Source organism: Miniopterus schreibersii, assembly GCF_964146895.1.
Source record: "Miniopterus schreibersii genome assembly, chromosome: 9".
NCBI lineage: Eukaryota > Metazoa > Chordata > Mammalia > Chiroptera > Miniopteridae > Miniopterus > Miniopterus schreibersii.
This window is the reverse complement of record NC_138118.1, coordinates 26,487,424-26,501,341: the sequence shown is the minus strand read 5'-3', so window position 1 is coordinate 26,501,341 and position 13,918 is coordinate 26,487,424. Positions and strand designations below refer to the sequence as shown.

Here is a 13,918-nt window from a genome sequence, read left to right as displayed (position 1 = left end):
ACCATTGTCTGTGTCCATGGGTTATGCATATATGCATATAAATTCTTATGTTAATGTACCTTCCTCCCACCCCCCTCCGCCTTCCCTCTGAGATTTGTCAATCTGCTCCATGCTTCTATGTCTCTGGATCTGTTTTGTTCATTGGTTTATTTTGTTCATTAGATTCCACATATGAGTAAGATCATGTGATACTTTTCTTTCTCTGACTGCCTTATTTTGCTCAGCATAATACTCTCCAGGTCCCAATGCTTTCAAAGGGTAAGGGATCCTTCTTTTTTACAGCTGCATAGTATTCCTTGGTGTAAATGTCTGAGAAGGTGCTTGATATGATTTCAGTCTTTCTGAACTTGTAGAGGCTTGTTTTATGTCTTAACCTGTGGTTTTTCTATGAGAATGCCCAATGTGCACTTGAGAAGAATGTATATTCTGCAGCTTTGGAGTGAAATGTTCTGTAAATGTAAATTAAATCCATCTGATCTAGTGTGCCATTTACAGTCACTGTTTTCTTGTTGGTTTTTTGTCCAGAAGATCTATCCAGTAAAGTCAGTGGGGTGTTAAAGTCCCCTGCTATGACTGTAATACTGTCGATCTCTCCTTAAAGTCCTCCAAAAGTTTTTTTTTTCCAGTCTGTGAACCTTTTGTTCTTAGTAGGTCTCTTGTAGACAGCATATATTTGGATCAGGTTTTCTTATTCATTCATCTACCCTGTGTCCTTTGATTAGAGCCTTTAATCCATTTATATTTAAGGTTATTATTAATAGGTACTTGTCTATTGCCATTTTATTTCTTTATGCCCATGTTTCTCGTTCTATTTCAACTTCTTATTATAGCAGTCCCTGTAACATTTCTTGCAATGCTGGTTGGATGGTGATAAATTCCTTTAGGTTTTTTTTGGTCTGGGAAGCTCTTTATTTCACCATTTATTTTGAATGATAGCCTTGCTGGATAGAGTAGTCTTGGTTTCAGATCCTTGTTTTGCATGGCCTTGAATACTTCATGCCATTCGCTTCTGGCCTGTAGAGTTTCTGACGAGAAATCAGCTGACTGCCTTATGGGAACCCCTTTGTAGGTAACAGCTTGCTTTTTCCTTACTTGCCAAAAGGATCTAAAATTAACTCTGAATTAATATAGTGTCTTGAGGAATATTTTTCTCTAGTTTCATTTTATATGACTTAATTTATGGAATTACACACACACACACACACACACACACACACACACCATCAAACCTTTCTTTTTTTTTTTGCCTCTCTTCTTCCCTCCTCCCTCCACTATCTACTTATCCCTTCCCTTTTCTTTGGATTGAATTAGTTACCTTCAGTCAATAAAGCTTTTTGGAATGTTCACGGATTTCTTTGGGAAACAATCTTTAGGGGCTGTATATCTTGCCTTGTTGTGTGAGGGCTCTGTGCATGAGCAAGAAAGCCTAGGTGTTGTGTATGCAAGTGTGTTAGCTGATTTCCATAGAAAGGATTTAGAAATCTGTCATCTTGAAATGCAGGATTGAATTTTTACTGCATGTTAATTTTGTTCTACACCGAGAGTATAATTTTATTAGGTGAGCAAGCTGGAATGTTCTGCTTTGTTTCTCCAGTGAAACCAAGAAATGTTTATGGGCCAAGGATTCATGTCGCAGATACTAAATTAGCCAGAGTTGTAAGATAGTGATATGGATACTTTTAAAGAGTTAATATTAGCAAAGAATGAAGGTCACAAAGCAGTAGGTTCTGGGAGTATTTGATTAATGCTTAGTGATAACTGGAATGTCCCTTTTCCATATGTTATTTCTCATTGCATTATTACTGTATATTCATATATATCTTCTTTTAAAAAGATCACTTTTCTTATACATAAATGCCCCATCTATCTGCATGCATATGTTCTATTTTTTTTCTAAAATAGCTGCATAGGTGATTTTAGTAAAGTGTATTTTTCACTTAAAAATAAAGAACTCCTTTTCCCTAAATTACATGCGCATGTCCGCGGTAAGCAGAATAATGGCTTCCAAAGATATCCATGTCCTAATCTCTGGAAACTGTGGATATGCTACATCAAATGGCACTGGGAAATTAGGGTAATAGATAGAATTAATGTTGATAATGAGCTGACTTTAAAATATAGAGATTATCCTGAATTATCTAGGTAGGCCCAATGCAATGACAGGCTCTTTAAGTGTAGAAGAGGGATGCAGAAGAATTAGCTAAAGTAATATGATGTGACAAGAATTCAGCCTTCTGTTGCTGGCTTTTAAGATGGAGAAAGTGCCATGAGCCAAGGAACATGAGTGGCTATAGGGAAAGTGAAAACACTTAGGCTTTCTCACTACCTTCTTCAGGAGAAGGCCCCAGTTATGTAAACATGATATAGCATAGCCATAACAGATGCTGTGTTAATTGACTAATGTCTGACCAATTGTTGGCTGAAAGCCACTGTTATCTTGGGTCCTGTAAGACTGGCCCAGGACTTTCAGAGGTGCAGTTTGTTCCCCCTGGGCAGATTGTTCCCCTGGGTTGTGGTATGTCCCCCATTTATGCCCCGCTGGCTACCAGTAGGAGGAAGAGTGTGGATTTATCTCTTGTGTACGTTTGGCCTGCCACAGCCAGATAAAAGGAAATATCTCATCCTCCTTCTGCTCCATGGCTTTTCTTCAACAGTCCGGGTCTATAGTGAACCTCCCTGGCCATGACCCTTGGCACTACAATTGGCGTAATTGTTGCCACTACACTTGGCATAATCATTGGCATTGCAGAGGCCATATGTAAACTACCAGAAATATTCTTGCATAATAAATGCATGTATAGTTTTCCTCCTTTTATTTTACATAAATGGGAGCTTTTTATCCCAAATTTTTATATTCTTTGAAGTTTTTTTGCCTTTTAAATCAAATCTTGAAAAGAGACGTAGAGAGTATCAATTAGATTGATATCTTTTAAAATTGATTTTAGAAAGAAGAAGGGGGAGAGAGGTAGAGAGAGGGTGAGAAAGTGAGTGAGAGAGAGAGAAGAAAAGAGCGAGAGAAACATCAAAGTGAGAGAGAAACATCAATTGATTGCCTCCTGTAGGTGCCCCAACCAGGGATCAAACCCACAACCTGGGTATGTGCCCTGACTGGGAATCGAACCAGCAACCTTTTGGTGCACAGGATGATGCTCAACCAATTGAGCCACTCTTTTGAAAAAACAGCTCTATAGTATTCCTTTATATGACTACTATAATTTATTTAAATAGTCCTCTATTGATGGAGTATTAGGTTGTTTTCAGTTTTGGCTATTACAAGTTGTCTTAGTTCATTCAGACTGCTATAACCAAATATTATAGACTGAGTAGCTTATAAACATTAGAAATTTATTTCTGACAGTTTTGGAGGCTGGGATATAAAGATCCAAGATCAAGGTATTAGCATGCGTGGGTTCTGGTTAGGGTCCATTTCCTAGTTCATAGACTCTTGACTTCTTACTCTGTCCCCACATGGGAGAAATGCAAGGGAACTCTCTGGGGTCTCTTTTATAAAGGCACTAATCCCATTCATGAGGGCTCGTCCCTTTTGACCTAGTCACTTCCAAAAGGCCTCACCTTCAAATACTATCATCTTGGGGGTTAGGATTCAACATGAATTTTGTGGGGACACAGACATTCAGTCGATGGAACAAGTCTTTGTGACAAGTATATTTGCATCATAAATTCCTAGAAGTTGTGTGGGTGGATGTTCATTAATTTAAAAATTTGATGGTTATTACCGGATTACTCTCCAAAGAGGACATCCAAGGTACACTCTGTTTTATAGCCTCCTTCTGAGCTAAATTGTACATTGATTGTTAGTCAGAATCAAGTGGAATGTACAAGACACTAAGAGACAGAGATCAGAGAGTGTATCATTCCCTTTATTTCTTATTAAATACAATGCCAAACATTGTTTTCTGATTGCCAGTATGATCTGGGTCTTAGAGCCAGTGTGCTTACTTTGGCAGTGTTGAGAGGAGAACAGCAGTTGGAGTGCCCATGTCCTACAGCATAGTTCCTGTGGGATGATAATGCAGCTCTAATAGGGGAGGGGAGGCCGTGTGACATCCAACCTTGTCTTTTTCCTTATTTGGGATACTGATGGACATAGAAACACCGTATTTCTATAGTGCACATGATTCCTGCATGTAGTTCTTCTGTTTTGGAAATGTGTAGGCTGTCTCTATAAGGTGCACAAGACTGTGACATATCTTAATTTTTCAAGGACAGATAAGATGTTGGTTTCATGATCAAGAAATATTATGTAGTACTTTCAGGGGCCATGGACATGTTCCTCCAAGAGTCTTCTGTAAGACTTTATCAGCAATAAAGTATGAAAGTACCTGCTCACTTCACTTTTACTAATGCTGTGAGTGAACAAACTTTAAAAAAAATGACAACTCTACCACTTCCTAGCTTTGTGATATTAGGAAGATTACATAGTTTTCTTATCTATAAAAGAAGGGTAATAGTATATAGGAAGCATGATAATTTTACTATTATTATTACTATAAATCTTTGTCAATCTAATGGGTGAAAATAATATTTCATTTAACTGTGTTCCTTTCATTATGAATGAGGTTGAACATTGTCCAATATGTAAAAAAATTGCTTTATATTGATGTATAATTGCTTATTTTATTTTAAGATTAATCTTTGCCATATATTTTGCAAATAATTTTTTTCATTTTGTCATTTGTCTTCTGTCTTTATGGCATTCTTCTCTCATGTAGACATTTTTAACATTTATGTATTTAGATTTATAATTTTTTGTTTGTCTTTTGTTTTATGTCTTTCCTACAAAGGCCTTCCCTTTTCCAAGATCAAAAGAAATTATTAAAACCTCCCATATTTCCTTCTAGGACTTTTGTACTTTTCTTCTTTATTTTTGAATCTCTGGTCTGCTAATGAATTTTTTTCTCTTTTCAAGGAAAAAATCATGCAATTAAATATGAGATTTGGCATAATCTATAGGGTCTTCATGTTAAATATATAATATATTTTAGCAGAATGGTACCACTCAGTATATATTTTTTCATGAATTATTTGAGTTAATTTTTTTCTACTTTTGACATTTTCAGTATAACTGTTTAGGGGTGGGATAAGTAATGTTTTGCACTGTCATTGCAACACACAAAACAGTTTACCTTTTTGTTTTAGAATTATCATAGTAGTCCGTAAAGAATTAGACAGTCAAGAATGAGTTATTAAAGCATCACAAATCACATGCTACTAATATTAATCTTTGGAAGACCTTGCTTTATCTAGCTCTACTTTCTCATGTCTGATTACATCAGTTTTAGTACTTTTTTATTTTGACTGGAGCTTCCTCTCAGAGGAATAAAGATTAATTATTTATGCTTTATAGTCTTCTAGTTGTTTGAAATTAGTGTTAGTAAAAATGGTGACTGATGAAGCAAGCATTGATATGCATTGCTGGGGTGTTTGAGACTATTCCTTTTCAATTTTTCCATTGTGGCCTAACAACACTCCATTCTACATGAAGAAGTCATGTGCTTGAGACATATTAAATTTTTAGGTCAGGAAATATTTTCTTGATTCAACATATATTACTTCTGTGGTAACTACTTTGTATTCCGCAATCAACCGGACCTCTCAGAGGAGGCCAGGGAGTTTCCTGTATTTAATTGCCTTTAGCCAATGAAGACTTGTCATGAGTGGAGTCTAGAGGGAGCCTGACCTGCTTCCCAAGACGAGGAAGTTTCTGTGTACATCATAATACATAAATATTGCTATACAATGAAGTCCCTCAGAATATTCCTTAAGTGTTATTTCAGTTCTTCAGATTTTATCATTAGTGCTATTAATATTTTTTAAAATTTATTTTAGAGGTAGAGGGAGAGAGAGAAACATAGATGTGAGACAGAAACAATGACTGGTTGCCTCCCACATGCGCCCTGACCAGGGATCGAACCCGCAACCTGGGTATGTGCCCTGACTGGGAATTGAACCTGTGCCCTTTCTTTTTAGGGGGAGGGATAAGCAGGCATGAGGGGGGTGGGAGAAAGGGAAAGAAGAACCTTATCTTTCTTTTTTTTAAAAAAAATATGTCTTTATTGATTTCAGAGAGGAAGGGAGAGGGAGAGAGAGAGAGAAATATCAATGATGAGTCATTGATCGTCTGCCTCCTGCACGCCCCTACTGGGGATCGAGCCCACAATCCAGGCATGTGCCCTGACTGGGAATGGAACCTTGCCCTCCTGGTTCATAGGTCAACGCTCAACCACTGAGCCACGCGGGCCAGGTGAGGAACCTTATCTTTCTAACAAAACAAATTGGATAACATCACTCATTTGCTTAAAAACCTGTTACACCCAATACTGTTTGAGAATTTGTCACTGACCAAGAGGAAATGAATTCAGAAGAGTATTAAAGAAGCTTGTCTTAGGTCCACAGTGTCTGAGCCAAGAGTCAAACTCAGAACTTTATGACTTTAAAATTAATGTTTGTTTATTTGTCTATTTCTTACATCTCTAAATACCATTTATATGTAGACATCTCCCAAATTTATGTCTCTAGACCTCTAACCCTAGTATGGACCTCTCTAGACTAGACCTGTAATCCAATGGCCTACTCAGCATCTCCATTCGGATGGCTTATAAATACATGAAACTCAATATAGCCCCAAACTCCTGATTTCTAAGTCCTTCCTTGACCTACTACACCCATTCATTTCCTTTTCAGTTTGTGACTGTTCCATCCTTCCAGTTGCCCAGCGCACAAATTCCTTGAAGTCATTGATGACTGCACATGCACTGTCAGGAAGTCTTGTTGGCATTGCTTTCAAACTATGTTAACTATTATCTCCTTGGTTCAAGATGCCATTTTCCACCTGGATTACTGTAAAAGTCTCCTGAATGGTGACCTTGCTTTCACTTTTGCTTCCTAATGAGTCTAGTCTAAACACATCAGCTAGAGAGACCCTTTTCAGATTTCTCTCATCCTTCTCCTCAAATCTTTCAACAGCTTTTCTTCCCCTTCAGAGCGAAATCCCTATAGGATCTGGCCCTGTTACCTCTCAGACTTATATTCTGTTACGTTCCCTCCTGCTGACCCACTCTAGCCACATAGGCCTTCTTGCTATTCCTTTGACATACCAGATACACAGTTGCCTTAGGGTGTTTACACAAAATGTTCCTTCTTTCTGGAATGCTCTTCCTCTAGAATCTATAATATTCACTCCCTCATTTCCTTCAAGTCTTTGAGCAAATGGTACCTTCTCAGTGAGGCTTGACCATGACCACTCCACTTGCTGGCACCCCCCCATCTCCCTTTACCCTGTTTAAATTTCCTCCATTCCACTTATTACTTTCTAATAGATTAAATAATTTATTTATTAATGCATATTGTCTATCTCTCCACCCTTGGCTCTTTCACCTCCAACTGAAAGATCCATAAAGGCAGGGGTTTTGTTGTTGTTGGTTTCTTGGTTTGTTTTGTAATGCCTAGCAATTACATCAAGGCCTGGCAAATTGTTGGTGATCAGTGAAATCTGTGGGATGAATAAATTTATTCACAAACATGTATCACACTCCGCTGAGAGTGAGGAATACAGGGGCCATCCCTGGTTTTCAAGCTTTTAATTGATTCCTCTCTTTTAGGAATTTTACCTTTTTAGTTTAAAGGGAAAGTCAATTTCAGGAGAAGTCTGCAACTCCTAGTGGTAAAAGGAACTAGCATGTGTTCAACAGTTGCTTTGTATCAGATGTTTCATATAGATAGAATGTATTTATTTACACCTTACAACAACTCCATGAGGTATGTTATGTGTGTTTCATAGGAAACTGTGGTTCAGGGATGTTATCCATCCTACTAAAAACCCTGTAAGTGACATGAAGAAGCAATGCCATGTGTGGTTGTCTGTCCTTTTCTTACTCTGAACATTGCCTCCCTAATAGCCCCCCATCACCTGTGGGGTGAGCCCCATTTGCTAAGCATGACACCCAAGACCCTTTCAGTCTACATTCAGCCTGTCTGGTGAGCCTTAGTTTTTCTCTTTCTTCTGGGGCACTGCCAACTTCAGCTTCTCTTTAAAGTCTTGCTTTTTACCTAATTGGCCTTATGCTGGTAATTTCACACCTCTGCAAATGCTTTTTCTTCCCCTTCCTGTCTGGGAATGTCCGCTGGTTCTTAGAATCCCAGCTCATGTTTACTTCCTCCATGAAGCCTTTTTTGGCTTTTTTTGGGGAGACAGTTGGTCACTGCACACTGCTCCCCAGAATGCCACATATCAGGTGGGAATTACCTATCCTTTCCACTGTGTTCTAGTTAGTCCCCCAGGAATGGAGCTTTCTTCTCTTCTTCGTTTTACCAATACCTAGAACAGGGCCTAGAATTTACCATATACTAAGTAAATGTTTTTATTCAGTCACTTAATAAAGATATGAACTATAATTGGAAACAATTAGGGGCTTTGAATTTAAAAATAGAAGAATGACAGTTATAATCTGAGAAGTCTAGAAGACACCTCAGAAATGTTCTATGGCTGAAACATTCATTCATGTATTCGTTGCTATAGAGTAGTTATTGCATGGACTTAATCAATGAGCTCAGCACCCAGTCTTGCCTCTTACTTGAGGCTTAACATTCCCAAATTACTTATCTCTCTGAACTTCCTGATCTGCGAAATGGGGAAGTAATATTGGTGCCTACCTAAGTGTTGATTGGAGGATTTAATGACGATGAATATAAAGAGACTGCCACAGATTAAGCTCTAAATAAATAAATATAATTATAACAAAGCTTTCTGGAGGAGTTAATATTTTTATTAAAAGGTCTTAGATTTAAATTATATTTAAATATTGCAAAATACTAAACTAAGTCCATTGGTCATAAAAAAAAGCAAGCCATTTGTTTTTTATGTTAAGTTGTGGGTTCATCCTTTAGAATTATTTCTGACTCTCATCTTTGTGTGCGTGTGTGTACATAGAGCCCTCATTTGAAGTGATAAGTTGAATTTTTGAAACACTTAAATAAAGAAGGTTTAGAAATGGTCATTATTATAGGGGAAGCAGTTGGAACCTGAGAGTTGTGTGTTTCATCAGACCAATTTAATTATAGGCATATGACAGTCTTAGTGTTGTTTATGAGATGGTTAAGGAGACCATTTACCAAGTAAAGCATTTGATTGCAAGAACTGAAACTTGCCCATAATCTGTGTGACAGGCCCTGTAATTTGGTGTCCATATGGTAGAATTATGTTTAGAGTCCTCTATGAAAATTATAAAACCATGCAAATGTGCATGCCAGCTGCAATGATTTTACATTGATTTAGTGTCTGGCATGTTATATTCTCTGTGCATTGTCAGAAAACTTCCTAGGTTGGCAATATTAAAGTATTTGGATTAAATAGATGTTATATGAAGTTTGTGATATCTGAGGGTAGGTTAGCCAGTTTAATAACAGGTGTTTTGAGGCTGGGGATGTTTTTTGTGGTTATAAGTCTCTGTGCCAAATGTTTATTCTTGAAATTGGCCTGAGAGCGCATGCTGAGAAACAAATACAGAAGTAAAGAATGACTTAAGCAATGAGCTTGGAAGTCAGGGATTTATTTTCTTTGTCCCGCTAGAGCTTTTATACACTTGTAGAAATAGCACAAATTTCAGATGCAGCAAAATATTCTTCATTTAATTAAAACATTTTATGTAGCTACTAGCAATCCAATAGTGAACAAGATGAAAATGGTCCCTGCCCTCATGGAGTTTATAGTTTAATGGATAAAGCACACATCATTATTTACCAAATGGTGCAGACGTCGAGGATAATGAACATTGGACTTTTATAACAGATAAGATGGTCAGAGAAAGCTTTCCTGAAGACTTGAAAGCTAAGGTACAGGATTCCAGGCAGTTAGCCTTGTGAAGAGCATTTTAGGCAGGGAGGGGCTCAGCCTATGCAAAGGCTCTGATGGGCCTTGCCAGATCCAGTAAGAGGCCAGTATGGCTGCAACCCGGAGCTGGCGTGGAAGGGGGAGACCAATTAGGAGGCTGTTGTGTAAGATAAGCGGTGATGATGGCATGGATCAGGGGAGCTGTTGGTTGAGAGATGTTCAGGATGTATTTGGATGGTAGAACTAGTGGGACTCTTGGATTGGGTGTGGGACATGAGGAAAATGGAGAAATCAAGGAGGATTCCCGAGTTTCTAGCTTGAGGAACTGAATGGATGGGTCTGCTGTTAAGCAAATAGGAAATTATCTGAGGGAAATAGAGGACACACAACAAAGGCCAAAGGAGATATGAAGATTGGCAACCCTTGGTAGAGTCTAGCAGCCCACGTTTTTATTCCCATTCTCTTGCTTTTTACCAAAACAAAAGCTTTTTATCTATTGTAGACTCTTTGAACATAGTGCTTCATCAATAATTTGTACAGTGTTCTCAAGGAAAAGCATTAGTGTTCAAGGCCTTGTGATTCTGATCTGGCTTCCCAGAATATTTCACAGGGCAGATAAGAAACGGAAGATTTAAACACAAAAAATGCTGTCACTTATTAGTATGGTGAAATTTAAAGGGCCATAATTAAATTTTACCCAGGGTCACTCTTCTTTTTGTAGGTGTGTAATTTAACTATAAAGGTACCTGCACTCTATTTATAGGAAACTAAACAGGTTGATTGGTATGTTTTGCTTTCAGCTGTTGTTTGTTTGTTTTATTCTACATATACCACCAGAAAGGCTTTTGGAGGTATAGTTTTGCAACCTTCCATCTGATATCAGCAGTTTTTTTTAGAAAAGTAATTATCCTTATTCTTTTTTTTTTTTTTTGCTTTGCAATTCGGAAGAGGGAAGAGTTTTATTTTTATTATATTCATTTTTTGATAAGCAGTAATACACTGTACAAAATGCAGTGTGAGGGTCAGTGGTGAAAAAGAAATCTTCCTCATACTCCATTCCCTCCAGCTCCTCTCCGCAGAGGTAACCACTGCAACTTGGCTTCTTTGCTATGGGCAGTATTTCTGTCCACTTTTATCCAATATTTTCAAAATCATTGGCCAGTTAACTTCATTCTTATTTTTTAAAATAGTAAGTCACTTTTCTTGTTATAAAATACCTTCATTGTAGATAATTTGGAAAGTGCAGAGAGTTAGACAATCACTTGTAATTCCAATAATGAAAGTAATATTTTCTTTATCTTATAAAAAATCTAATTAGTGTAATGCTTCACTTTATATGCAGTTTTGTATCTTCCATCTTCACTAACACTTCTCTTTTGTGGATTTATTGATGATAGCCATTCTGATAGCTGTGAGGCAATATCTCATTGTGGTTTTAATTTATATTTCTATGATGATTAGTGACTTGAGCATCTTTTCATATATCTATTGGCCATATACTTTTTTTGCTTCTTGAGGTAGGCCTGTATTGCTATGAATTTCTCTCTTAGGACTGCTTTTGCTGTGTCCCATAGATTTTGGATTTGTGATTATTGTCATTTGTCTCAAGGTTTCTTTTGATATTTTCCTTTATTTTATTGTTAACCCATTTATTGTTTAGTAACATCTTTTTTCCCCCTCAGTTTTTTCTTGGAATTGATTTCTTGTTTCATACCGTTGTGGTCAGAGAAGATGCTTGATATGATGTCAGTCTTCTTAAATTTATTGGGGCTTGTTTCATGTGTTTAACATGTGCTTTATCTTAGACAGTGTTCCATGTGCAGTTGAAAAGAATGTATATTCTTCTGCTTTAGAGTGAAGTGCTCTGAAAGTATCAATTAAATCTATCTGGTCTAGTGTATCATTTAAGGCTGCTGTTTCCATGTTGATCTTTTGTCTGAAAGATCTATCCATTGATTTCAATGGAGTGTTAAAATCCTCTACTATGACTGTATTATGGTTTGTCTTTCCCTTTTTGTCATTCAATATTTATTTTACATTTCTATAGGTTCTCCTATGTTGGGTGCATAACTGTTCACAAGGAATATATCAGCTTGTTGGATTGATCCCTTTATCATTATAGAATGTCCTTCTTTATATATTTCTGTAGCCTTTGTTTTAAAATCTATTCCAACTGATATAATATTGCTGTGCCAACTTTTTGTTTTTATTTGCTTGAAATCTTTTCCCACCTCTTTACTTTCAGTCTGTGTGTATCTTTTGTTGTGAGATGTGTTTCTTGTACACAGTATATATATTTTTGTTTTCTTATTCATTCAGCTACCCTGCATCTTTTGATTGGAGCATTTAATCAGTTTTCATTTAAAGTGATTATTGACAGGTACATATTTATTGACATTTCATTCTTTATATCTGTGTTTCTCTTTTTTCCTCCTTTTTCTTAAGGAAGATTACTTAACATTTCTTGTAATATTGGTTTGGTTGTGATGAACTTCTTTAGCTTTTCCTTATGTGGGAAGCTCTTTATCTGTCCTTCAATTCGAAATGATAGCCTTGCTTGGTGGAGTAGTCTTGGTTGTAGGTCTTTGCTTTTCATCACTTTGAATATTATTGCCACTTGTTTTTGTGGCCTCAAGTGTTGCTGTTGAGAAATCAGCTGACAGTCTTATGGGAGCTTCCTTGTAGGTAACTCTCTTTCTTTTGCTGCTTTTAAGTTTCTGTCTTTGTGTTTAACCTTTTGCATTTTAGTTATGATGCGCCTTGGTATTGGCCTTTTTTGGTTCATCTTGTTTGGGACCCTACACCTCCTGGACCTGTGTGTCTTTTTTCCCACCAGGCTAGGGAAGTTTCCAGCCATTATTTCTTTGAACGGGTTCTTGAATGCTTGCTTTCTCTCTTCTTCTGCTACACCTATGATGTGGATGTTGTTACATTTATTGTTGTCCTAGAGGTCTCTTAAACTATTCTCATTCTTTAAATTTTTCTTTTTTGCTCCTCTGATTGTGTGTTTTCTGCTACCTTGTTTTCCAAATTGCTCTTTTGATTCTCTGCTTCAAGTAGCCTGCTGTTTATTCCTTCTAGTGTATTCTTCATTTCAGATACTCTATTCTTTATTTCTGACTTTTTTATGGTTTCTATATCCTTTTTTATGCTAGTTATCTTTTTTTGAAGTTCTTAATACCTTATTTAAGCATTCTTATAACCATTGTTTTGAACTCTGTTAGCTTGTTTGCCTCCATTTCATTCATTTTTTTCTGGGGATTTCTCCTGTTCTTTCGTTTGAGGCATGTTTTTTGTCTCCCCATTTTGTCTGCCTCTCTTTGTTTCCGTATGGTGACTTTATTAGTGTTTTGTGGGACTCAGTGGCGCTGTCTCATTGCTCACTTGAGGTGGGTGTTCCAGAAATGTCTCTTGTGTGTGTTATGTTAGTTGTCCAGTTGTAATTGAGTCTTGATTGCTGTTGGCTCCTTCCATGGGTTGGGTTGTCCCTCTGCTTGCTGCGAGGATTACGCCGAGCACAGTGTATCAGCTGCTATTGGGGGGCTGACTCTACTAGGCTGAATTTGCCCCAGGGGTCTTCTGTCTGCTGAGGTCTCCCTTTGTGTGTGCTGCTTGTGGAGCCAATTCAGCTGTGCTCTGATAGGGTGTGAACCTCTGAGGGTGTTGGTTTTGGTGCTACTTGGGAAGGGAATGCAGTGCCTGTTGGTATCAGGCACTGCCTGTGACCAGCCCTGGGCTACCTGTTTGGAGATATAAAGTGATCCACAGTTTGTGGCTGCCTTTGCTGGGCCTGAGTGTGCATGGGAGGAGCCTATTTGCACTGCAAGGCTAGCTTGCACTGGCACCAAGCCCAGAGGCAGGTCAGCAAAAGGCCCAGAGCTCTCTGAGAGCCGTTCTCACCTGTTAGCTGCTTGTTAGGCTCAGTAACTGAAAGAGCCTCTGGTGGTATGTGAGTTGGATGAGGGAGGCTTTCAGTGAGTCACCAGGTGGTGGTGTTCACCAGAATGACACAGATTCAAACTCGGTGCTAGTCCTGGATTTTAGGCTACTTAGCAGCAGTCTCAGGGT

At 37.8% G+C, this 13,918-nt stretch overlaps 1 protein-coding gene across 9 annotated transcripts in view; it reads left to right on the top strand.

Annotated features, from left to right (window-relative positions):
- ST7 (suppression of tumorigenicity 7) overlaps window positions 1–13,918 on the top strand; it is a 333,226-nt gene that overhangs the window by 74,124 nt on the left and 245,184 nt on the right. The window lies entirely within an intron of this gene.